Raw genomic sequence first — 23,687 nt, forward strand, 5'->3', positions numbered from 1 at the left:
CTCCAACACGTTATTTCACTTCTACTTTTGGCACATTCTGCAAATAAGTTATAAAAATGTGTTTCTCAATAGCTGAGGATGTCACCTTTTCAAAGGTTAAATTTCCCCTCAGAACTAATCTGAGATTATTCTCATTTGACAGGTAAAAACTTAAAAGCTATGAAAGCCAACTTCTGGACAATAAGCTCATCACAAAGAACATTCTGGAAACCTTAGAATTGATGCCATACTAAGTGTGCCTTGTCCCTGGGTCAGTATAAGAGTTTAGACCAGCCGTGGGCAAACTATGGCCCACGGGCCGGATCCGGCCCGTTTGAAATGAATAAAACTAAAAAAAAAAAAGACCATACCCTTTTATGTAATGATGTTTACTTTGAATTTATATTAGTTCACACAAACACTCCATCCATGCTTTTGTTCCGGCCCTCCGGTCCAGTTTAAGAACCCATTGTGGCCCTCGAGTCAAAAAGTTTGCCCACCCCTGGTTTAGACTCCAGTGTTCTAATAATGTGACTTGAATCTATCTCCACAACTTCATGTCTGTGTCTTGGGCAAATTATAAGCATCTCTGTGCTTCACTTTCTTATATTTTGAAATCCTCACAAACCTCAGAGGACAGAGTCCTCTGAAATAATCTCCAACATGTCATTCCTCCAACTGGGCATCAATATACTTCTTGGTTTTATTTGCCTTTGTTTAGTTTTTGGATGTGTGGTTTTGTTTGTTTTTTTTACCTGTGGCTTCAAAACACTTCAGAAATTATATTTATTTAATAAGAGGTAGAAATTGACCTAAAAAATTTATAAATATATATTTAAATGATCTTACCCAAAATTGAATGTTGCTGGTAGTGGGGATTTTGGATGCAACCTTTCTAGAAGAACACTTTCTAGAAGTGTTCATATCCTCTGATCCACTTTTTCCAGTAGTAGAAATTGACCCCGAAGAAATAGAAGTTTACATGATGCTATACTAATCAAAAATTTATGTGAATTTGACAAGTACACATCAAACATTTAAAAATAATTTTTATTTATTGATGTTATAGAGAGAGGAAGACAGAGAGAAACATTGATTCCCTGTTCCACTTATTTATGCATTCATTGGTCACTTCTTGTATGTGCCCTGACGGGATTGAACCCACAACCTTGGCATATTGGGACGATACTCTAACCAACTGAGCTATGCAGCCAGAGCCAAACATCATTTATTGTAGTGAAAAATAGAGACTAACATATACTCCAAACAATCAGAGCTTACTTACATAAACTATGCAAGAATCCATAATGTAGCATCAAACTGTTTCCTTAAAATATTTAATGAAATAGAACTGTCTTGATATATATATATGGGTATATATATATATATATGGGTTGAGATATATATATATATATATATATATATATATATATATATATATGTATGTATATATATATGGGTTTTTTAAAAAAAATAAAAAGTAGATAGCAAAATACTCTACAGTGTGAAACTGTTGATGGGCAGAGAAAGAAAGAGAGAACATTAATATTCTCTATGGTTAAAGATGGATTTTGTTTATCTTGCTATGCTTTCCTGTGTTTTCCAAATGAACTACAATGAGTTCTTGTCTATTTGAAATTAGAGAAAAGAAATATTTTGAGAGGACGGGGAGGATTGATGAGATTGAAGATATGTCATACTTCCTAAGATTTCATGACTATCCTGCTTATGACAAACATCCATTTTAGAAAAGTCAGCTTTAGAATTCTCAAAACTCAATGGACTCAAACTCCAAGAATAGTTTTGGACTGTTGATTCCTGGCTAGAGACATTTAGAAGTGGTGGGAGTGATTTTTCTACAGAGGTCTCCCTCCCCCTGTAGAAAATGTTTCCACAACCATCCAGATTGTCCCAGAATTTCACTTGCAACCTTGAATGTTTCTGAAATTGAAAACAATAGTCTAAAGTTCTTGTAACCTTTTCTCTCCTCACAACTCCCTTTTCTGGCAGAAGGATGTGGTGGAATGTAAGGCCAGGTGCTGGTCCAGCTGCAACTAAAAGCTGATTATTCAGACCCCAGGAGAAGAGGAGGGAACTTGGGCAGGGGAGGGGAGACAGTCCTTTCGTGGTGGCCAAAAAGCTGGAGAGGGTGTTCAGAAGACCATTGTAAAAGCAAGAAAGTCAACTACTAAGAATTCAACTGATGACCAGATGAATTGCAAATATTAATGAAAGTCTGGTGCTATTTTTGAAACGGAAATAGTTTTAATTTCTTGAGAAATAAGCAGCTGTTTATAAAAATAAAAAAGAGTGCCTTCCTCCCACTTTATAAACACAGTGTAGGATGGGGTTGGGGAAAGAGTAGTAACAAAAAGAAATAGAAACAAAATCCCACCATAAATTTGGGGCAACTTCAAAAGATCTTGCACTGAGATTTTTAATTTAATGTAACACATTTCGTCAACAAAAGATAAAAATAACATGGCGGTCAGCTTCATTGTTATTAATTAGGAAATAAACATTTAGCAAATGAAAAACTGTAGTCTGAGTACAGCAAGGGTTATGGACTTAAAATCCCACTTTTATCTCTCTCTTAGCTCTATACTTTCTTTTAAGGTCCAGGTCAGCCTTTGGTTGGTTGGTTGGTTGGTTGTTGGTAAAGGGATATGAATAGAATTTGGATAGAACTGCAAAATCTTAGGGGTTTTTTTGTAGACCTGAGTCAGCTCATCTCTGCAAGCAGGGTCCAGTCAGGCGTCATATTGATCTTTGAGCCACATCTGCCAGCCCCCCATACTGTACAGGCATAAGTACTAGTCTGAAGAACGATTTTTACAGGAGCATGTTCCAGACACATTGCTGACTGAATTCTCTACAACAAAAATCCCTTGCAACAACTGGTTTCTCTGCACATGTCTCTGAAGGAAATCAAACCCAAAGCCTTGAGCAGACCAAGGTACCCTAGACATGGCCAAGGTGCATCCCAAAACAAGGAGTATGAGAAGTGAGGAAAGTTGGAGCTGGGTAGGGTGTGCATTTCCAAAGCCTTCGAAAAATGCTTTGTTTTCTATCTAGTTAGGAGTTCCTAGGTCTGTGGGCCGGTAAGATATTGACTAATTTTCTTATCACTGTGCCATTGAGCATGCCAGAAATGTCTCATCAGGCACAGATTTTTCTTGAACACCCATAGACCTCAGAAAAGCATCTTAAGTGCTCGATCTTTATATAGTTTTTTTTAATGATTTCCACATATAATCAAGATAGAATCAGAGAAGTCAAACAAGCCTGCTACAAATTGATTAACCGAAGAGTACTTCAATCAATGCCCTCATCAGTAAATTGAGGACCATGAAAAGCATTTCTCAAAGTGCTTTTCCATATATTTCCCTCTGATCCTCACATTTGATTGGTCTCTGGGGTAATCAGTGTGAGTATTAGAGTATCATGTCCATTTTATAGATGAGGAAACTGACACTCAGAGATGTCCTCTTGCCACAGGTCACACCACTAGTAAAAGAATAAAATTCAAAGCCCTGCTCTGACTACCACACACTGCTTCCCTCACCCTCCAGGGACTCATGAGATAGTCTATACAACTGGTTTGTCATTGCTTTAATAGGTATTATTAGGATCCTTTATTTCAGTCATCTGAAAATCATGGAATTAAGGAATGACAGGGCCAGGAGCCTCTTAAAGCTGATCTGGCCCCGCCCCTTCCATTTTGCAGGTGGGGCTCAGGAAGGTTAAGTGATTTGCCAAAGGTCACCCCATGGGTTAGTGGGAAATGACCAGTGTCATTTTTAAAAATTAGTTAAAACAACTGCCTACCAAGCCCATTTTTATGGCTTATTTTAAGCAGGTTAATAAGTATACCAGGCACAGCTTTAAACCCAACTGAGTAAATGCTGACACTAGTTTATAGATTCAGCAGATAAGTAGCAATAAGGAATTATTCATCTCTCATTTATCATCCAGGCTCTCCAAGGTGCAAGTTATAAAGGGACACAAATAGCAGTTTAAGGAACCCCCCCCACCACCCCCACCACCCCCATGAGATCAAAACAGTGAAAACCAAGTGGCCTACAAAGGCACACATTTAGATGTGGCTGTGCCTGAGATCTTCTGAACGGTGAAAAAAAAAGAGAAAGATATTCAGGAAAACTATTTGCATTTTACAAATAGGCACATTTCTTACACCGAATTCCATATTTGGCCTCCAGATTTATTCAATTATTAATTCATTCTTTTGAGTATGTACTGAGCACCTACTATGTGCAGGGTATTGTGGGGAATATGGAGAATTATTAAATATCATCCTAGCTACCAAGGATTTTTTAAAGCTTAACAAAGTGACAGAATAGAGTACACACACACACACACACACACACACACAGGAACCTGGCATAGTCATCCAGTGTAAAGGGAATGTGTGCTTGGGAACAGGAGGAAAGGGGGGACTGCCTGACTGCTGCAGTAGCCACAACAAGGAGCTCACTGAGGAGGTGGCCTTGCCACAACCTTGTCCCCAACAACATTTCTTTATCTTGTGAATGAGGTTAGACAATGCCACAGGCAGGAGGGGGGATAAAAACTGGACAGTGAATTGATGGCCCTAATTAAGAACCCAATCCTTCATTTAGATGTTAAATACAAGCAAACTGGTGGGGAGGTGGAAGAGGGAGTATTCGGATGCCAATGGCAGTTATACTATTTGTAACATATGCCAAAAATGAACAAAATTAACAGATGATTTGCTGAGTTGGGAGGTGAGCTCTAATAAATTCTCATGTGTTATTCAGAAGAGCTGTTTATTTTATTATTGTTGTTATTATTATTTTAATCAAATCTGAGGCCCAAAGTTCAATGTCAATAACAGAGCAGTCACAAAACCATAAATGACTTTGCTCTCAGCTGCTCAGAGAAAAGAAGTTCCTCCATGAGTCCCACATTCATAAAATTGAAGCATTTTCCAGTGAAAAGAAAACTTGAAAGATATTTACTCAAAACCCTCTCCTTTGTAGATGAGGAAACCAAGGCTCAAAGAGTTCAAGTGACAAAGAATGACCATTTAACTTATGTGAAACTATGAGTGAATGTGTGTACTAATACTCACACAGGACACAGGACAGCAGGCATAAAGTGGACATATAATCACCCTAGGAAACAATGAGTCAGAACAAGGACCAAGTTCAGAACCCTGCCCATTATGCACCCCTCCACACACACACACACACACTTTGTTGCCTTATTTTCTTTATTTTGAAGGCTAGATATTTATGAGTCCCCAGAAAGGTTGGAAGAGTCTAGAAATGTAATATGTACTGAGTGCCCCTTTTAGATGGTCTATGAGGGACGTGAAATGACAGTTTTGAATGTCTGTGACTCCTTGGAACTGCATCCTCATACCGCCACCCACCCCCACCCCAGGGCTGAGCCAGGGTCACTGTTTCCATCTTCCTGCAGAGAGTGGGGGCAGCAGCGGTAACCAGGTTCCCAGACTACTTCAGAGTTCACTGCTGGCTTATCGCTAATCCTCTGCCCCTGGTGATTGCATCAGGGTGAGGGAAGCTTGGCCTTGGGATGCACATTTATAGACGGCGATATCACTTCCTACAGCAGCATGTTGATCTGGAAGAGCAGGGTACACCTAGGGTCCCAGGGCACCCACTCCCAGCCCTGCCATTGAATAGCTGTGTGACTCCAGATAAATCGGTAGCCCTTTCTGGGTGTCATTGTCAGGGAGAGGCTGACTGATATGTGGGCCAAAGGTACCTGGGGTTATGGTCACCCCACCAACAGAGGCACACAAGCTAAGGTACTAGTGAGACATCACGTGGCATCTTCTGCACGTGAGCTTCTCTCTGTTTGCACACAGTGGAAGGGACCATGGCATGTGTATTTCAGCCACATGCCTGGTACTCCATCTTCAGTCATAAAGGACAGATTTACACAGTGTAAGCACAAGTTGGAAACTACAATTTTCTGAGTTCAACAAACTTTTAAAAACATCTACTACATGTTAGAAACTATGGAAAACACAATGCCAAACATGGGATTTGTTCACTCAAGAGGATTGAAATTTGGGAGAGAGGGGCATGTAGACAGGCAGACATGTGGATAATATACTTAAATATAAGGTGTTAAAGGCTATGGAATCAGAGTGGGGAAAGGGATTGATTGTGGGAATGGAAGTTTAAAAAATAAAAAGGACTTTTTTTTAAAAAAGGAGGATATATGCCTTAGCCATTTTGGCTCAGTGGATAGAGTGTCAGCTTGCAAACCAACAGGTCCCAGGTTCAATTCTGGTCAAGGGTTGCAAGAGGCAACGGATTGATGTGTTTCTCTCACATCGATGTTTCTTTCTGTCTTTCCCTCTTTCTTCCACTTTCCCTAAAAATCAATGGAAAAATATCCTTGGGTGAAGATTAACAAAGCGCACACACACACACACACACACACACACACACACACAGGAGGATATGTAAGAAGAAAGTCCTTGTGTTCCGCTCTTATATTCCTCACAGTGCCAGTGGCAGTATTTGGGTTCTGGAATCAAACTACCTGTAAATCTTGACTCTGCCCCCTAGAAAGCGGGGCAAATTATTTAATAGTTTTGTGCCTCAGTTTCTGCATCTGTAAAGTGGGGGACATAGAGGAATTTTGTAGATAAATAAGATAATCCATGCAATGCACTTGTCACCATGTCTTGCATATCCTAAGTGCCCAGGGTTACCTGTTAATAACTGTTTGCCTAGAAAATGGATTGAAATTTTTATCTGCAGTCTAAGCTTTTAGCATACACACTCTGACTGGCCGAACATTTTTGGTTCCTCACTAGGGCTATGATTTGGTTCAGACTTAGAGGCCTGGCAGTCCTGGGCTTCCAGTGTACAGGACCAGGAAGAAGCCGCTTGGTATAGAATCACCTGGGGCATAGACTGGCAGGATTTGGTGATACCCATTTGGGAAACCTTAAAGTCACAAAATGTCGATGTAGGAAGGGATCCAGTCTCTTCATCATACAGGCAGCAACTAAAGCTTAAGAAGTTAGGTGATTTGCCTGTGGTGGCAGAGTCGGGATTAGAACCCAGGACTCCTGATTCCCAGATCAATGCGCTTGCATCATCCTCACCTGCTGCCTAGACCCTGACCCTCCTTGTACAGTGAGTGTCCTGGACACACCAACCTGGCATCTTTCCCTGCCTTCTCTCTACTCTGCTCCAGAGAAAAGACTCCCTCTTCTCCAGTTCTTAGGTCACATCTAATGTAGAACTAGGGCCCTTTACCTGCCGGGCTAGGCCTGGACTCAAAGTAGGGGAGGGACCCAAAACGTGAGCCCCTTAAAGGTCTGAATTAAGTTGTCTCCAGTGTTGACTTACACCTTGACTCCTCATGAACTGAGAAGGCTTTGCAGGTAATAGGTTCGTGATCCTGACATTAGTGTCGCCAACAGAGAAGGTGGCCGTGGGGGGTGTCACGAGAAAGGCAGACAGGAGCTAAGGCAACCTGCAGTCGGTCAGGCGCTGGGATACTGGCGTGGCAGCCTTCCTTCTCCTGCGGGAAGGGCCATGGGAAGGAGGCCATGGGAAGGAAAAAGGGACAAGCACAAGATGGAGGGAGGCGAACTGGAGAAAGCCAGAGGGCAGGTGTAGACCGAGCTCAGCGCGATCCTGTATTTTCAAACAGAGCAGGCGTCTTCACTCTTATGAAAGAATTCTTGCTCAATTCGAAAATTAAAACTGCACAAAACGGGAGGGGGGAGCACGCTGGAAACTTGCCGTCTTTCCCTGTAGGTGTATTTACTTTTGCGGACCTACTTCGCTTATCGGTCGCTGTTTTAACATTCTAATGAGCTCGGTGGCGCATTCACGGGCGTCCTGACTTTCCTCCTCGCACGTCTCGCGGGAGCGATTCCGTGAAGCCGGCCGTCCTCCGTCCGAACTGCGCTGCCTCGGCTACGTTAGCGGCCGCGGATCCCGCCTCAAGGGCGCGCCCCGACCCGCGGGGGAGCGCGGGCGGCCGCCGCGGCCTGGACGCTGGCACGGCCCCGGGCGCCCGGGTAAGAGCGGAGTTGCGGGCGCGGGCGAGCGGGAGAGGGGGCTCCGCGAGGGAGCAACGGCACCGGGACCGGGCTGCGGCCGCGGCCGCGAGGGCAGGGGCGCCGGGGGCGGGGAGCGAGGCGCCCGCGGAGAGGAAGCGGGGCCGCGCACGGGCGCCTGGCCCGGGACGCGCTTCCGCGCCCGCCGCCCCCTCCGCGGAGCCGGGCCGGGGCGCGCCGCCGGGGCGGGGGCGGCCGGCCGGGGCTGACCCCGAGCGCCGCCGAGTCTGCGCCCGCCCGCCTCCCCGCGCTCGCCTCCTGCCGCCTCGGGTTACGCGGCGGCCGTCAGCGCGCACCTCATCAATAAGGCCTGACAGGCCGCCGGCTCCGCGGCCATCCATCACGCCGGCGGGCGGCGGCGCGGGGCCGGGCGCGCGGGGCTCGGGAGCCGGTGGCCTCCGCGGGAGGGCCCGCCCCGGGGTGACGCCCGGGTGCACCGGGCGGCCGGGCCGACTGTGTGTAAGCCCCGGATAGACCCGTGTGGCTCCCAGACAGCACTGTTCGGTCCACAAAGATTTGACTTCTCTTCCACCTCTGAATCGTGGTGTCTTTTAGGGATGTGTTCACTTGTTATTAAAGGTCTGTAAGGGAGCTTAGAGCCGCTCGAGCACCACCCGAACGGTTCATCGACGGGGAAACTGGGAGGCAGAGTGGGAGGCTGGACATGCCTGAGGTCACTGGGCCAGGTGGAGATGGACGCTGGAGCCCGCATCCCCGACTCCCAGCCCGAGCGCGGCCACATTGGCGCTCTGCGGGACCCAGGACCCATACGCAGGGGTGCAGGTTGTAGGTTGCGGGTGTGCCTGTCATTGCATGAACTCTACACTTCCTGCCCCAAGTCTGGTCACCGCGAGTGTGTGTGCGCGCGATGAGGTCCAGAAAAAGAATAGTAAATGCGGCAAAAGTGTGTGTGTGGCGGGGGAGGCGAGGGTCCTAGAATTCATTTACTGAATCCTCCCAACAACCCTTTCCCCCAAAGGAAGGAACATTTCTCTTCGTGCACTTGATCTGCTCCAGCACTTGCTCCTGTTGCTTGTTGTCAGGACTCTTCCTCATTGGTCCGAACAGTTTAAAGGTGGAAACGTGTGTTCATCCTTCTATCTCCAGAGTTTGCATGGTGCCTGGCACGTAGTAAGCATTCAATAAATGTTTACTATATGCATTGCAACACTTAGAAGGGAATTCAAATCATTCAGGTCCAGAGGACATGGAGGCTGAGAGAACTCTCAGAGCATGGTATCCGATTTCATTTCATTTCCAAAGAAGGAGACTGGCCGCCTCTGGGGCTTTGATTTACCCAGAGCCACCCAGGGGGTAAGGTCAGATCTATGGTGGCCCCCAGTGTTTGCCACCCCACCCCCAACGCTGCTGTTCCACCAAGCTCTCCCAGGGTGGATTCACTTCTTCCCTTCCCACCTTTTGGTTCTTCCACAGCTTACTTAGCAAGCTCTCCTAAAAGGGGATGAGAGAATTAGGGAAATTGACAAAACCAAACTGTGTGCTTTGTTCCTAACAGGAAACACAATATTTTGTGGGGGTTCTTTTTGTGTTGATGGTGGTGTTTTATTAGTGTGGAATTTTTTTTTTTAATCCAAGGGAAGAAGGTGAGATAAAACTGCTGACCATTGGGTGTCTGTTAACGCTAATTTTCCCTCTAGTACCACTATGGTTTGATTGGAGTTAGAAACAGTGATATCAACACCTCTGGGCAGGAGTAGAAATGATCGCACACAATCTCAATCTCTCTCTCTCTCTCTCTCTCTCTCTCTCTCTCTCTCTCTCTCTCACACACACACACACACACACACACACACACACACACACGATTTTTATTGAGCAGAAGAGGAAGGTAGCAAAGCCGCAAAGCCATCCTGTAGCCCAGGAGTTCATGCTTCCAGGCTCTCTGTGATGCCCACTAGATTATGGTTTTTGTAAATGCAGATACGAAGTGTGGTTTTATCTGGCACAGCACACACTGTCTTCCAGTTACCATTCACCTACATGGTAGTCATGTGCACATCACAAGCTACAGCTGGTTTGATTGATGTAAAAATCAGAGTTAAAGAACAACTTCTGCAGAACTGTTGTGAGGCTTGAATAAGACCTCATACAGGAAAGGCAATGTTTCACCAAATGCTTTTCCCATAGTCCATTCAGAAATACAGTCCTACTCTCAGGGGCAAACTCATTCCTTCAGAGTCAGCCCTTGGCTTACTCTTGTCTCATGGGACCAGCTGGACAAAACCCAGCCTCCCCTGACTGACTGGGTTCTGGCCAGCTGGGTCTCCCATTCTCCATCCTCTACCAACAGGTTGCTTAGTGAGTGGCAGCATTATTGAAAGTGACTTAGCAATGGCCCAGCTGGCTGGTCGGCATGGCTCAGTGGTTGAATATCGACCTATGAATCAGAAGGTCATGGTTTGATTCCAGGTCAGGGCACATGCCCCGGGTTGCAGGGCTCCCTTCCCAGTGTGGGGCATGTAGGAGGCAGCTGATTTGTGATTCTCTCTCATCATTGATGTTTCTGTCTCTCGCTCCCTCTCCCTTCCTCTCTAAAATCAATAAAAATATATTTTTAAAAAATAAAATGAAGAAAGTGACTTAGCAATCCCTAGAGCCTGCTGCCTGGCTTCAGGACTCTCAGGGGGAGAAATAGAAAAAAAAAAATCCTCCCTCGGATGCCACCTTCCCTACCTACAGCCCGCTGTGAAATATGAATGTGTGTGTATCAAATTTACACTGAGCTATATCCAGGGTTGTCTGCTGCGACCATTGCTGAAGAGCATGAAGAAGACCAACCTTGGAAACTGGATCCTTTTTATTTATTATTTATTTTTTAAATATTTTTTATTGATTTCAGAGAGGATGGGAGAGGGAGAGAGGGATAGAAACATCAATGATGAGAGAGAATCATTGATTGGCTGCCTCCTGTAAGTCCCACACTGGGGACCAAGCCTGCAGCCTGGGCATGTGCCCTGGCCAGGGATCAAACCCATGACCTTCTGGTTCATAGGTTGATGCTCAAACACTGAGCCATGCAGTGGACTGGGCTGGATCCTTTTTAAAGTGATGCAAAGATTTCTTTTGTAGATAAATCATCCTTCTGAAGTATTTTAGGTGGGAGTCAAACATGTACCAGGGATGTGGAGTCTCCCTAAGGACTGGAAAGAACTGACTGAGGCTCTTATCTTGCCCCAGCCATACTTTCTTTTCCTCCTGCTTTTTTAGAAGTCTGATTTATGGAGGTGAAATTTACATACAGTAAATTCACCCTTTTTAGTGTATAGTTCTATGAGTTTTGACAAATACACCAAAGGTGTAACCACCACCACAAGCAAGACATGGAATTCTTCCAACAGTGCAGAAAATTTCCTCCTCCCTCTGTGCAGTTGCCTCGTCCCTCACCCTTTGCACCAGCAACCACTGATCTGCTTTCTGTCCCCACATGAGAATGTCGTATGCCTGGGCTCCTTTAGAATTTTGAGTCTGGCCTCTTGTATGCAGCTGTAGTGCACTTGAGATTCATTCATGTTGTTGGGTGTATTTGCAGTTCTTTCTTTTTCGTTCCTGATTGGTGTTCCCCTGTATGGATGTACCGCATCTGGTTTTCCATTTTCCTGTTGAGGATCATATGTGTGGTTCACAATTTGGGGCCATTATGAATAAAACTGCAGGGTTTAAAGATACCAGAAATGCTCTTATTCCATTTAAGACATTTGCTAAGCAGCTATGTATAGAGTTTGAGGTGAAGTTGTCAGAGTTACTGACAAAAATGCTATGTGGAAAAAAGGGGAGGGGAGGGAAGGGAAGGGAAGGGAAGAGAGAAAAAAGGTGGGAGAGGGATGAGAATTTAGGGCTTTTGAAGTGGAGCAGACAAATTTCTCACTTGGTGATTGGCAGAATGATCACTCTTCACTGATAAGGCGTTGTCTTATACTCTCTGCTCTGAGCTCTCCACCCCACCCTCGAGCCCACTGTGGGCTCCTGGAACTGGGCACTGCAGAGACTTCATGGGTGAGGGGAGAGTCTGCCTCTCACAGGGGAAGGGCCAGCCCCTGTGCTGCGGGGGTATGAGATGGGGGAGGAAGGACAGGACAAGGTTAGCCCACACCCCTGGGGCTAGCTCTGCACCTCCATGACGGAAATCCTGCCAGCTCCCCGTCATCTAGGTGCTGATTATTCAGTCTCGCTCAGACCCTTTGCTTCTTGTCGTTCTCCCGCAGCTCCTTGCCCTCTGACAATTTGCTGTTCATTGGCATTTAGCTGCAGAGAGACGGGGCTGTGGAAGAAAGCAAATTTTCAAGGTAGCACGCCCTTGTCTTTCAACCAAACACACACATACACGGTGATTGTGGAGAAAAGGCGAATAGAGGCCCGGCTGAGTGGTCCTGGACCTGTGAACCAGGACGTCACTGTTTGATTCTCGGGTCTGGGCACATGCCTGGGTCTCGGGGCTTGATCCCCAGGATGGGGCGTGGAGGAGGCAGCCGATCAATGATTCTCTCTCATCATTGATATTTCTATCTCACTCTCCCTCTCCCTTCCTCTCTGAAATCAGTAAATATATATATATATATATATATATATATATATATATATATATATATATATATATTAAAAAAGTTGAAAAAAGCCCAAAAGAAATGCAATGCCAGGGATCTTCCAGTCCTTTTATTCACTCCAATAGGTCGGTTTAGCCATGGGTAGCAACATGCCTCTTCCCTCCTTCCTCTACTGTTGCAAGAAACTAATTATTTCCCAACAATAACTACCTTCAAGCACGATGGGTGTTAGGAAAAAGGCAGCCCACTCTCTAGGGCCCCTGCTGTAACGGGGGGCGGGGGGGGGCATGTGAGGCGATGTTACTGTCCATCTGTCCATTCCTGGGAAGCCCAGGCCTGTCTGGAGTGGGCGCTCACTGCCTTGAAGGACCGCAGCCCCCCTCCCCCCCGCCCCTCCAGCAGCCTCCTTCCACCCCGTAGTCCTTGTCTTTTCGATGCGAACCTACCCCCCCCCCCCCCCCCCCCCCCCGCGCGGGCGAGGCTTTCGGCGAGAGACGCTGTTTTCGCACTTGGGCTTCGCGCTTCCGTGACATTTTCCTGTCTCCCACTTGGCTGCGTCAAGTCTCGGCGCCTGCCTGGGCGGCTTCTCCAACGCCGGGTCACCTCGGCTCCGCGGCCAGGGGAAGGGTGCCGAGGCCGAGGGGGAGGCGGCGGCGGGTGCGGAAGCGGCCGAGTTGGCGCTGGGAACGCCACGTCTCTGCCTCCCCCCATACACAATATGCACGTGGAGTCAGGAGACTGGCAGAGCTCCAACTGCCAGGGCCCCCATCGCCATCCCTGCCCTCCCCGGAGCCTGGCGGTGGGGGCAGGGGGCCCTGGACTCTCCATGGATCCACCATGCCCTTGTCCGGTGCCCTCTACTCCAATCTGGCCCAGGCCCTTTACCTCCCATTTCTCTGGCTTGCTTCTCTCTCTCTCTCTCTCTCTCTCTCTCTCTCTCTCTCTCTCTCTCTCTCTCTCTCTCTCTCTCTCTCTCTCGTCTAGATTCTCTATTTCTGTCTCCAGGTCTCCTTGACTCCTATCTCGTCTTTTTTCTCTGGGCCTGAGGTTCCTCTCTGCTCTCTCTGCCTGTCCATGCCTGATGTGTTCCCGCCCCCCCCCCCCAACACTCCACCATTTACCACTATATATTTGAGCTATTTGCTGTTCATCTTCCTCTTTTAGAATATAAGCTGCCCGCGGCAGCCTTTTCTTTTTCCTCCTTGCTGAACCTCAGCGTAAGTGTTCAATAAATACAGAATGAATGAATAAACGAATGAACGAGTCCTGTCCCCTCTCTGGTGTTCTCAGGCCTGTCTCACACCGGCTCTGTTGCTCCCAAGTATTTCCTCCGGCCTCCTCTCTGCTTGTCTTCCTCGTTCTCCCCCCTTTTCTCCTTTCTGTCTCTTTCCATTGCCATCCCCCCAAGTATTTTTGGTCCTGGTGTCTGACTGGGTCTCTCCACCTTCTCAGGATTTATGGGTCTGGGCCCTCCATGCCAGGGGAGACTGTGCATCTGGCGACTTTTGTCCATCTTTGTCCCCGAGGAGCCCTCCGGCCTCCCTCGCTGATCGCCACTGCCTGGGTGCCAACGCGGGTTCTCTAGCTGAACATGACTTCCAAAACCCTGCACACTGGGACCTGGATGGTGTTGTTCAGTGGTTAGAGCATCAGACTGCTCACTGAAGAGCACAAGCCTGGGTTTCAGGTTTGCTCTGGCCCCTGGTGGGGACACTTGCAGGAGGCAACCAATCCAGGTGTCTCTCTCAACTCCATGTTTCTCTCTCCTACTCCGCTCTCCCTTTCACTCTCTCTGAAAAGCAGTGGAGAAAATGTCCTTCTTCCTGCAGAGCCCAGAGCCCAGGGCGCTGGTTTCCTTAGGGACAGCCAAAATTTAGGTGGGAGATTTGCACACTGGCCAAGTGACTGAACTGACACAGACTAGGACACTTTCTCCATATCTGCCCTGGGCCCCAGCATCCTACTTTGAGAAATGGTGGTGATACTAGGCATCTACTGTGCACCTGGGGACAGATTTCCTGTTGAGGGGATGTTCCATTCTCCAACTCTCTCCAACCCCGACAGATGCTATTAGCAATACCTTTTGTAATGTCAGCCACTCAGCATACATTTATTGAGCATCTACTACATGCCAGCTTGGTCGCTGACCTCAAAGAGCTTACCTGGGGGGGTGGGGGAGGAGATGTGGATAACCAACCACAGATAAATGTGTATAGCCAGCCAAAGGACATAAGGCCCATGAATAAAGCAAATTAACATTTTTAATGGGATTTTTTTTCCCATTGATTTTTAGAGAGAGTGGAAGGGCGAGGGAGAGACAGAGAGAAACATCAATGTGAGAGAGACACATCGATTGGTTGCCTCCTGCATGCCCCCGACCAGGGCAGGGAGCCTGCAACCGAGGTACGTGTCCTTGACCGGAATTGAACCCAGGACCCTTCAATCCATAAGCTGATGCTCTATCCAGTGGGCAAAACCAGCTAGGGTGCAAATTAACATTTTATATATTCCAAGAACATTTATCATGCTCTTTCTCGGGACTGGGCACCTTTAGCATTGCAACCAGGGGGCGTGGAAAGGGAGAACCCCCAGTGAAATAATTGGGGCCCACACCACTAAGATGATTCCTGAGTTGGCAGCTTCATCCCCGCAGTGTGTGCCCCAGATGGACAGTGGGCAGTGGGTGCTGGAAGCTCCCGGTTGCTTGCTGTTTGTTGGAGGCCCTTGGATGAGGAGAGGGAGAGGGAGCCAAGCTGGGAGGAGTAAGAGGGACATAGGAGCCGCAGTCAGCGGGGCAGCAGGGCAAGGGACCAGGGACGCTCTCTGAATTCTCGGACTCGCGGTGCCGGTGCCGGTGCCGGGACTAGGTTTCTGTTCTGGCCGCTGGTGCCTCGGAACCTGAGGAGTTTGCCCTCCCATTTAAAAGTCTCTGGCATCCTTCCCGAGCTTAATGAAAATGTGGAAACTCCTTTTTGCTTTTCTTTCCCACGAGCGCATAGACTATGAGAACAACCTGTTTTATTTTTAAATTGACTTTAATGTTTAAATGCCAGACGCACTCCTTAAAGAAACTTTAGGAATATGGAAAGGCAAACGAGGGTTTAAAAAGTGTTTCATTATGGACGCTCGATTTTAAGTAGAATGGAAAAAGAACTGAGCGTTGTCACCTGGCCAAGAGTCTTACCCTCTCTGGGCCTCCGAGATGGAGTTCCGTGTGTACGAGGACAGGACACCTCCTCTCTCTCCCTCTGGCGATGCTGTTGTTTCCTTGAGAAAATGGAATCTGAGAGTGTTCTGTAATCTGGACATGACTATAAATGTGAAGAGGTGTGCCAAAAACTCTGGTCCTCAGGGCCGGAAACACCAGGAGGCATTTGCGGAGGTCTGTGAGGAAGAGCCTGGCTTCACTTTGCAACACAGATTCGGCTTTTTAAAAGCTAGACAATAAAAAAGCTTGCTGCCTTCTCTCTTCAAGATAGCCTGCTGGGAGGGGGGGGGGGGCTGATGGGCGCGTCTAGGGATGCTGAGCTAGGTACCTGGGGCGAAGAGGAAGAGGCGAGGGTCTCTAAGCCTCCCCGCCCCCACAAAGAATTCCCGGTGTCCAAGGCAGCTTATTTCGTTCTCCATTTTTCCACCAGCCGGACCGGCCTCGCTCAGCACTTTGGCGCTCTCTGCTCCGCCTGCGGGGAGTTGAACGGAGGGCAGGGTGGGCAGGGCGGGCCACGCGGCGAGTGAGCACCCAGTGTGGCAGAGGGAGGTGGCATCGGGCCAGGGGTGCCCAGGCGTGGTTCGAGGATTCGAAGTTCGTGAGGTCGGGACCGGGAGCGGCATACGTTCCACACGGGTCACTTTGTTTGTCTGAACTTTAGTCCTTGCGCACAAGTCCGCAAAGAAGCGGCTACATCTCAGAAGGAATTCCTTTCATAGGAAGAGAGGTGACTTCTGTGGTCCCCTCTGTGGTGCTCTGTCTGGGCTTCTTGTTCCCGATTACGACACTTTGGGAGCCGTGTTTTTTTTTGTTTGTTTGTTTGTTTGTTTTAAATATATTTTATTGGTTTTTTACAGAGAGAAAGGGAGAGAGATAGAGAGTTAGAAACATCGATGAGAGAGAAACATCGATCAGCTGACTCCTGCACACCCCCCACTGGGGATGTGCCCGCAACCCAGGTACATGCCCTTGACGGGAATCGAACCTGGGACCCTTCAGTCCACAGGCCGAGGCTCTATCCACTGAGCCAAACCGGTTTCGGCAGGGGGGCCGTGTTTTTAAGGCAGCGTTGGTTTTCGGGTAGGGTGGTAGCCAAGGCTGATTTTCGCAGGGTGCCCAATGCCCTCACCAGCCGGAAGGTGAGATTGTGGCACCTGGCATGGCACTTAAAGCAAGCCGCCCAGGTCCCATCGGGAAACCTGGGGAATACTGTACTGCCAGGGAGACCCTTGCTGGTGTCACTGTAAATTCCACGTTTATTAACTTTCCCCGCCGCCCCCCAGGAAATTAGGGTACAGATTTCTCTGTACACCATGTCCAGCCTACAACTGCGCCTCTGCTAGGGTGTGGACTGGCTCAAGTCCCGAGGGCCTTAACGGAGTAAGGGAACACAACTTATTCTTGTGTCCTGGAGAGAAATTTTTAAAAAGCTTACAGTACATCTAATTAATTCTTATTTGTCTAAAAATCTCACGACTTGACTCTTCACTACACCCAGGCCTTTAGTAAAAGGAGGTCAAAGACTTTCACTATTAAAATTTCCCTGTGGGGCCTGGGAAAGAAAAGCAGAAAGAGGACGTGAGTGGGATTGGGCCACATCCCAGCCCAGCAGCCTAGGAACATCCTCCTTAAAAATAGCCTAAGACTTCGAACCTCAGAGCATCCCCTCCCCCTCCTGGCGGCCTCCTGAACAAGGGAGAAGCCTGGGAACCTACCGATAAACCTCCTCCAGGCCGGCGGGCCAGCGAGGCCTTGAAATGCTCCCCGCTCCTGGCAACGCACCACAGCCAAGGAGGTTCCTGCCTCCCCAAGGGAGGGAGGAGACCATGAAGGAAGGCGGGAGAGAGCGAGGGAAAATGAAACACCCCAAAGACCCGGCTGCTCGCCAAACACCCTCTGGACTGTCCTTGAGCTGGGCCTTTGGGGAGAAAATAGGGGCGCTGGAACCAGCGAAAAACACCACAGGAAACAGAAATGTCTCCGTCTCAGGGCGCCTTCCTCGAACCCAAGGCTCCCAGGCTTCAGCCCAGCAGGAGAGCGCCCGCGGGAGGTGTGGGGAACGCTCTGTCCGGGGCCTGGCCAGGAGTGGGGGTGGGTGCTGTGAATACGGGGTTCCTCACCAGCAATAGCTTAGAAAAAGCAAGCTCGTTCTTCAGGGTTCTCATAACCAGGCCACGGAGAGAAGGGCCTGGTATTGCCCCCAGCACTGTACAGAGGAGGAGACTGAAATTCCGAGAGGCTGGAGCGGGGCGGGGGTGGGGGTGGGGGGTGGGGAGTGAAGGGAGGCTCCCTGCAGGTCACCCAGCTAATGCCAACCTCAGCACCCGCGCCCTGGGTCCTTGGTCCACGCTGCGCGACTGGAGGAAGATCTCGTGGGAGCGGCCTTTGTCCTTGGCTTAGGTGAGGACGCTCAGATGGCCGCTCCTCCAGATGCTCTGCCCCAAGCTCTTGGCTTGTTGCTAAAAAAATAAAATGAAAAATTCACTGCCTCGTTCCCAGGGTCAGCCCCTTTCGCCTTCTGGGGGTCGCGGCTGTGAGACCTTGGGCATCACTGGAGCTACAAATCTCCACGGAGAAGAGAGAGGGGCCGGGGCAGCTACCCGCTCTCCCGAGGACAGAGTTTCAACTCTCCAGAAAGCCTACGTAGGCCCCAGACGCAGGGCTTTGGCTTGGAGCCTCTCTCGCTCACCCGAGGAGGTTGAGGGGGCCCTTTTCCAACAGCGCAGGGAGCGAGCACCCTTCCCCTCCGCTGCGTCTGAAAGTGTGCAGGTCTGAGTGTCCTCGCGAATCTGCCTTTCCCAAGGTCCCCTCCCTCTTAAGCTCTCAGGCCTGGGATCTGCAGCGCCCGATGTTGCAGAGGCTCCGGCGAGGAGCTGGGGGAGCTGGAGAAGGGACCCGAAGCCCCCCCCCCCCACCCCCCCACCCCCGCCCCCAGCTTCCACGGCAGCGGCTTGGGCTGCGGCGTCGGCGCGGGCGTCCCCGGCGCGCAGACCTTCTGCCGCTCCGCCCGCCCGGAGCCCCGGCAAGAGGGAACTGGCTCTCAGGCCCCTCTGGACCTCCGCACCTTGAGCTCAGGAAAGAGAATTCCCTGCGCAGCCGCGCTCAGTCCTTCCTCTGGGATTTTCCTAAGAATCCCCACGAGTTGGCTACGATTCCTTTGGGGGTTTCCTTTCCATCAGCCCCCGCGTCCTAGCCTCGTCCTCAGCGCTGGGGTTACTCTCGCGCAGGCAGGCAATCCGATCACCCACTGCGGAAGCGGTGTCACTCCTACTCTTCCTTCGGAGCCGCACAGGTTTCATGCAGGGTGGCATCCCGACCCCCTCCCGACCCTCTAATCTGGTATGCGAAGTCTGCACTAGGGAGAGAAACGCGGCGGCGGGGGTTGGGGGCGGGCGGGGGGGGGGAGTTTAACAGAAAGCGTGAGAGCCACCGGCCGGCTGTTATCTGGAGCTGAAGGCTGCGGTAATCGATGGGTTATTTTTACGCAGTAATAGGGCCCTGTGATTGCTCTATTAACCTTTAGACCTGTCTGAGGGACTCTCCGGCTCACAGCCCCGCTGCGCTGGGGCCTTTAGGCACTGACGCCGACTCCAAACCTGGGCCAGCCACCTTCCCCGCCCCCGCTTAAGGGAGGAGGCTGAGGCTGTAGGGAGAGCCCTCTCGGCTGAGAAGTCCTGCTGGACTGCGGAGCTCCCCAGCACCACCCCCCTCCCTCCGCCCCCGCCACGTCCTTGGGATTAGTGTAGCGGCGCCGCAGGCTGCTCTGAAGAGTCCGCAGGAGATGGGAAGCTTCGCCAGGCTGGGGTGCACATTTTTGCATAAATACGTAAAATCGAGGGCTAGAGCCAGCGCCTTGCAACCTAGGAAGCTGCTGAGCACGGGAAAAGGAGGCTTCCCGTCTCCGAACTCAGATCTGAGGGGCCAGTCCCAGGTTTGGTGTTTCTGACACCTATCCAGAATCCCGGGCCAGGCGGGTTCCCCACCATCCACTACCCCTTGGAGACCTATAGCCGGCTGGGCACTCCTAGTGACCCAGTGCCCTATACCCGCTTGGGGGTCACCTTCCTCTCCATCAGTCCTGCCCCTTGCCCACCGAGCCTAGGGCCGAGAGTATAGGGCCAAGCCGGATCCGGGTCACCGGGAGGCAGGGCGGGGGAGGGGGAGAGAGGAGTTCATTAATAAAGCTAACCCTGGGCAAAATTGCAAACCCAAACGACCTCCGCCAAGGCGGTGGGTGAAGCCACGCGCCCTGGCGGCCGCACTTTGGTGTTTGGCAAGGAGATCTCTGCGCCTGGACTTTGCCTGCTGGGGGAGTTTTTAGAGCAGCCCTGCAGCCGGACGCCTAGCAGAGGTACTGCAGGCTGGCCTCACCCCCGCCCCCCGCCCTTGCACGTGACTCCCGCAGGCCAGTCAGCAGCAGCGAGCCGCAGCGCAGGGGCGAGGGGACCCAGGCGGCGAGTTAGGGACTCGGAGGCTGCTGGCACTGTGGCTGCGAGAACCGCCGCGGCCGCGGCCAAAGCTTCTGGGCCCGGGAGATAGCTCGCAGCCCTCCTGGGAGCTCCAGCCCCCGCAGGTACGGCTTTTTTCGTTCCTGACCTTGCCCTTTCGCGCCGATCGCGGCACTGCGAGCTCCCCGCGCTGGTGTGCCTGGGGACAGAGAGGTAACTAGTAGGTGGAAAGGAGATGTTGGTCACTCTTCTTCCCCCAGATTTGCCAAAGCCTGCTCTGCCTTTGGCTTAGCAGCTTCTTTAAGACAAAGTAAGATTGGGGGGGGGGGAAGCAGAGAGAGAGATCTTTGAAGTTGCTTTTGGCTTCTTTTGGTATAAACTTGAGCGGTTTTAATCCCGCTCCCGCGTGCAGTTTCTCCAGCCCTTGTTTGCACCTCGCAGGCCAGGGCCCGGGTGGTGATGGCCGTGAGAAATCTCCCTGACCCGCTGACCCCGGGGCAGGCACACGGCAGCTCGGACGCGGAGGGGCTCCGTCCGGCCGGCCGAGGAGTGTCGCCCGTTGGCGATCCCGGGACGCGCGGTGGCTGTGGGGGACAGAGGCCCCAGGGAGGCGCTCTGAAGTCGAAAAGGACTGCTGAACGCCCAGACTGTCTCTATGCCCTTCGGACCAGCTTCCTCGCCTTCCTGACTGGGGTGCCGGGAGCTGAACGCCCCCACAAAGCAGCCCTACCCACCCGCAGCGTTTCTGGGTGACACTAGCTGAGGGCCGGGACCTGGGCGGAGAGCAGTGACGTCCCTCTGCTGGCCACGGTTTGCGCAGGAGATCCAGGATCTTGTTCTCTTGGCTTTGGGCTGGCGTGGGGGTGCAGGGTCATCCAGGGGAGAGGAGGTCGCCCCAGTGGTGAACTGCCACCGTGTTGAGGGAATGAAGGGCCTTTCACTTGGGAGAACAGGGTGGTGAGGGACCCCAAGGCCTGGGGAGAATTGGGCAGCAAGGCTGACGCGGCCGGGAAGGTTGGGGAAGCAGGGAAGGCTGGGGAAGCGCCAGGGGAAGTCTTTCCTGTGCTTCTCAGAAAGGGAATTGGCAGCCAGGAGCAGGGTTCAGGCTGCTGAAGACGGGAAGGTTTTCTTGCGGGTGACGAGGTGATGCCCCCACACTTCTGAATGCGTTCGCGTGTGACAGTTTTCCGCGCAGCAGGCCCAGAGCGAAGGTGCGAGCTGAGCGCAAAGAGCAGGAGTGACCTGTAAATGGACGCGAACATTCTGGCACTCCGGATCCTCCGGCTCTCAGAAAGAGATCGGAAAAGGGCTGTGGGTTGCTCTCGCCCAGATAGATAGCCTTTCCTGTCTGGCCTGTGAGTTTGGGGTGAACTGGGATGAGTGATCAGAAATAGAGGGAAAACTGGGACATAGGCCTGGCCGGCCCAGCGAGGCCAGACCTCTGCTATTCTCAGGGGCTCCCGGGGCTCCCTCCGCGGGCGGGCGAACGGACGGATGCCTGGGCCAGCGCTCAGTTACTGAAAAAAGCAAGAGTCGTTTTTAGGAAATAGTTAATTTATTGGTGGGTGTTTTTTTTTTCTCTTTTCAGGAAGCTATAGAGAGTTATTTTCTCCACCTTCTATTGTCCAGTAGTCCAATTCTGAGGCAATGCATGGGCTATTTAAAAAGACAGAGAATGGAAGGCAGATGTTAGATTTATGACATTTTTAGCGTTTACATTTTAAAACTTGTAAGTTGGCATCTATTGAAAGTTGGATTGCAAAAATTATAAACCTCCCTTTCCTGCAGTTATGTGAGAAAAAACTCACGATGTTATGTTTCAGAACTGCAGAAGTTGAGTATTACAGAAAATATAATGAAATAGGTCAACTACTTGATCTAAAAATTAAATAGTGGGTATTTTATTAAGATAAACCTATGTATTTACTTACTCAAATGCAGAAATTTCTATGAGGTATTAGGTTTTGTTTTGGGGTTTTGGTTTTTTTTTTTGCCTTCATTTTCAAAGGGGAATGTTGGTGATCTCAGGTCAAAATTTTTGTATCCGCCCTCTCACCAAACTTCTTACTATAAGGAAATGTCCACCAAACCAATAATTTATTGTGTAGTTTAGAAAGCAGATATTTAGGAATCAGTACGTGACTATATAATGCAGTGCTATTTTCATTGTTATTATTAGTGATGTTGCAAAAATGGTTAAAAGCACTCAGAAGATTCCATCTCCAGAATTTTTCATAATAATAAAGATAACCATTTATCTTTATCATTATATCTGAGGCACTTTCTTATGGTACATTAGAAATCTGTGATAATAATAATAGCCAACAATTATGTAGAACTTTCTTGTGCTTTTTATAAGTTTTTTAATGGACCCTGTATAAGTAGCTCTACATCTATTGATTTTTAATTCTTACCATGACTCTAAGACAGATACCTTTAATATTTGCAGTTTTGCAAATGAAGAAACTGAGGCTCTGAGAAAGAAGTTAAGTAAGACGTTTAAGTCATTCATGCAGTCAGTGGTAAAGCCAGGATTTAGTAGATAGTTCAGTTAATATCTTTGTAAGTTTACTGTTACAGTGAAAGAGAAACCGCTGTTAGGGGTAGCTGCCTCCTCTGAAGGAGAAAAGACGGAGTGTCGTGGAGGGCCTCAAACCCCTGGAGCCCTACAGGTCCCCTTCCCCCACCCCTTCCCCTGTACTTTGATCTTCGACAAGTTTCAAAACTTTCCGAGGCTTCAGTTCCCTCTTTTGTAAAAGGAGGAGAGACGCTTTTACTTAGTGGAGTTGCGGAGAGAGGGACCTAAACAGAACAGGTGCTTCAGAACGGGGAGCTCTTATTTTATCAGAAAAAGTGCCTGATAACATCAAAACACAGCATGTAAGCATATAATCAAGTCCTGTGAACTGTTCTTTGCCGCTCTCTTTGGTGTTCTGATTCCAGACACGGGTGGACCAATGATTCTATATGGAAAATCCATTCAGTGCAGTTGGAATGGGCCAGTGGTTAGTTCTGTAAAGTGACAATTTATGTTCCTCTCACTTTCTTGGTCTTACTATCCAATCTGCAACATCTCTAAAATATGTAACTATTTGCAAGAAACATATATCCTGTCTGATGTGATATCCACATGGTATATAGTGTGAGATTCCACAATCCTTTTCACTGAGATGTAATAGACACTGGTCGTTTATTGAAACTAGATCCTACCTCTAGTTGAAAATTACAAACAAAAATTTCTTAGGTTGCTGGGTTTTAATAAAGTTTGTCTTTGTCTTCCGTGGGCCATGTAAAGTTCTTTCGTGGCCAGGTAAACGTAGGAATAGGTAGGGGGACAGAGAAGATAAGTGAAATTTCCTGGGTCCCAGGCACTCCAGGGAAACCTTAAATTC

Source organism: Myotis nattereri (genome assembly GCF_964212035.1).
Source record: "Myotis nattereri genome assembly, chromosome: 5".
NCBI lineage: Eukaryota > Metazoa > Chordata > Mammalia > Chiroptera > Vespertilionidae > Myotis > Myotis nattereri.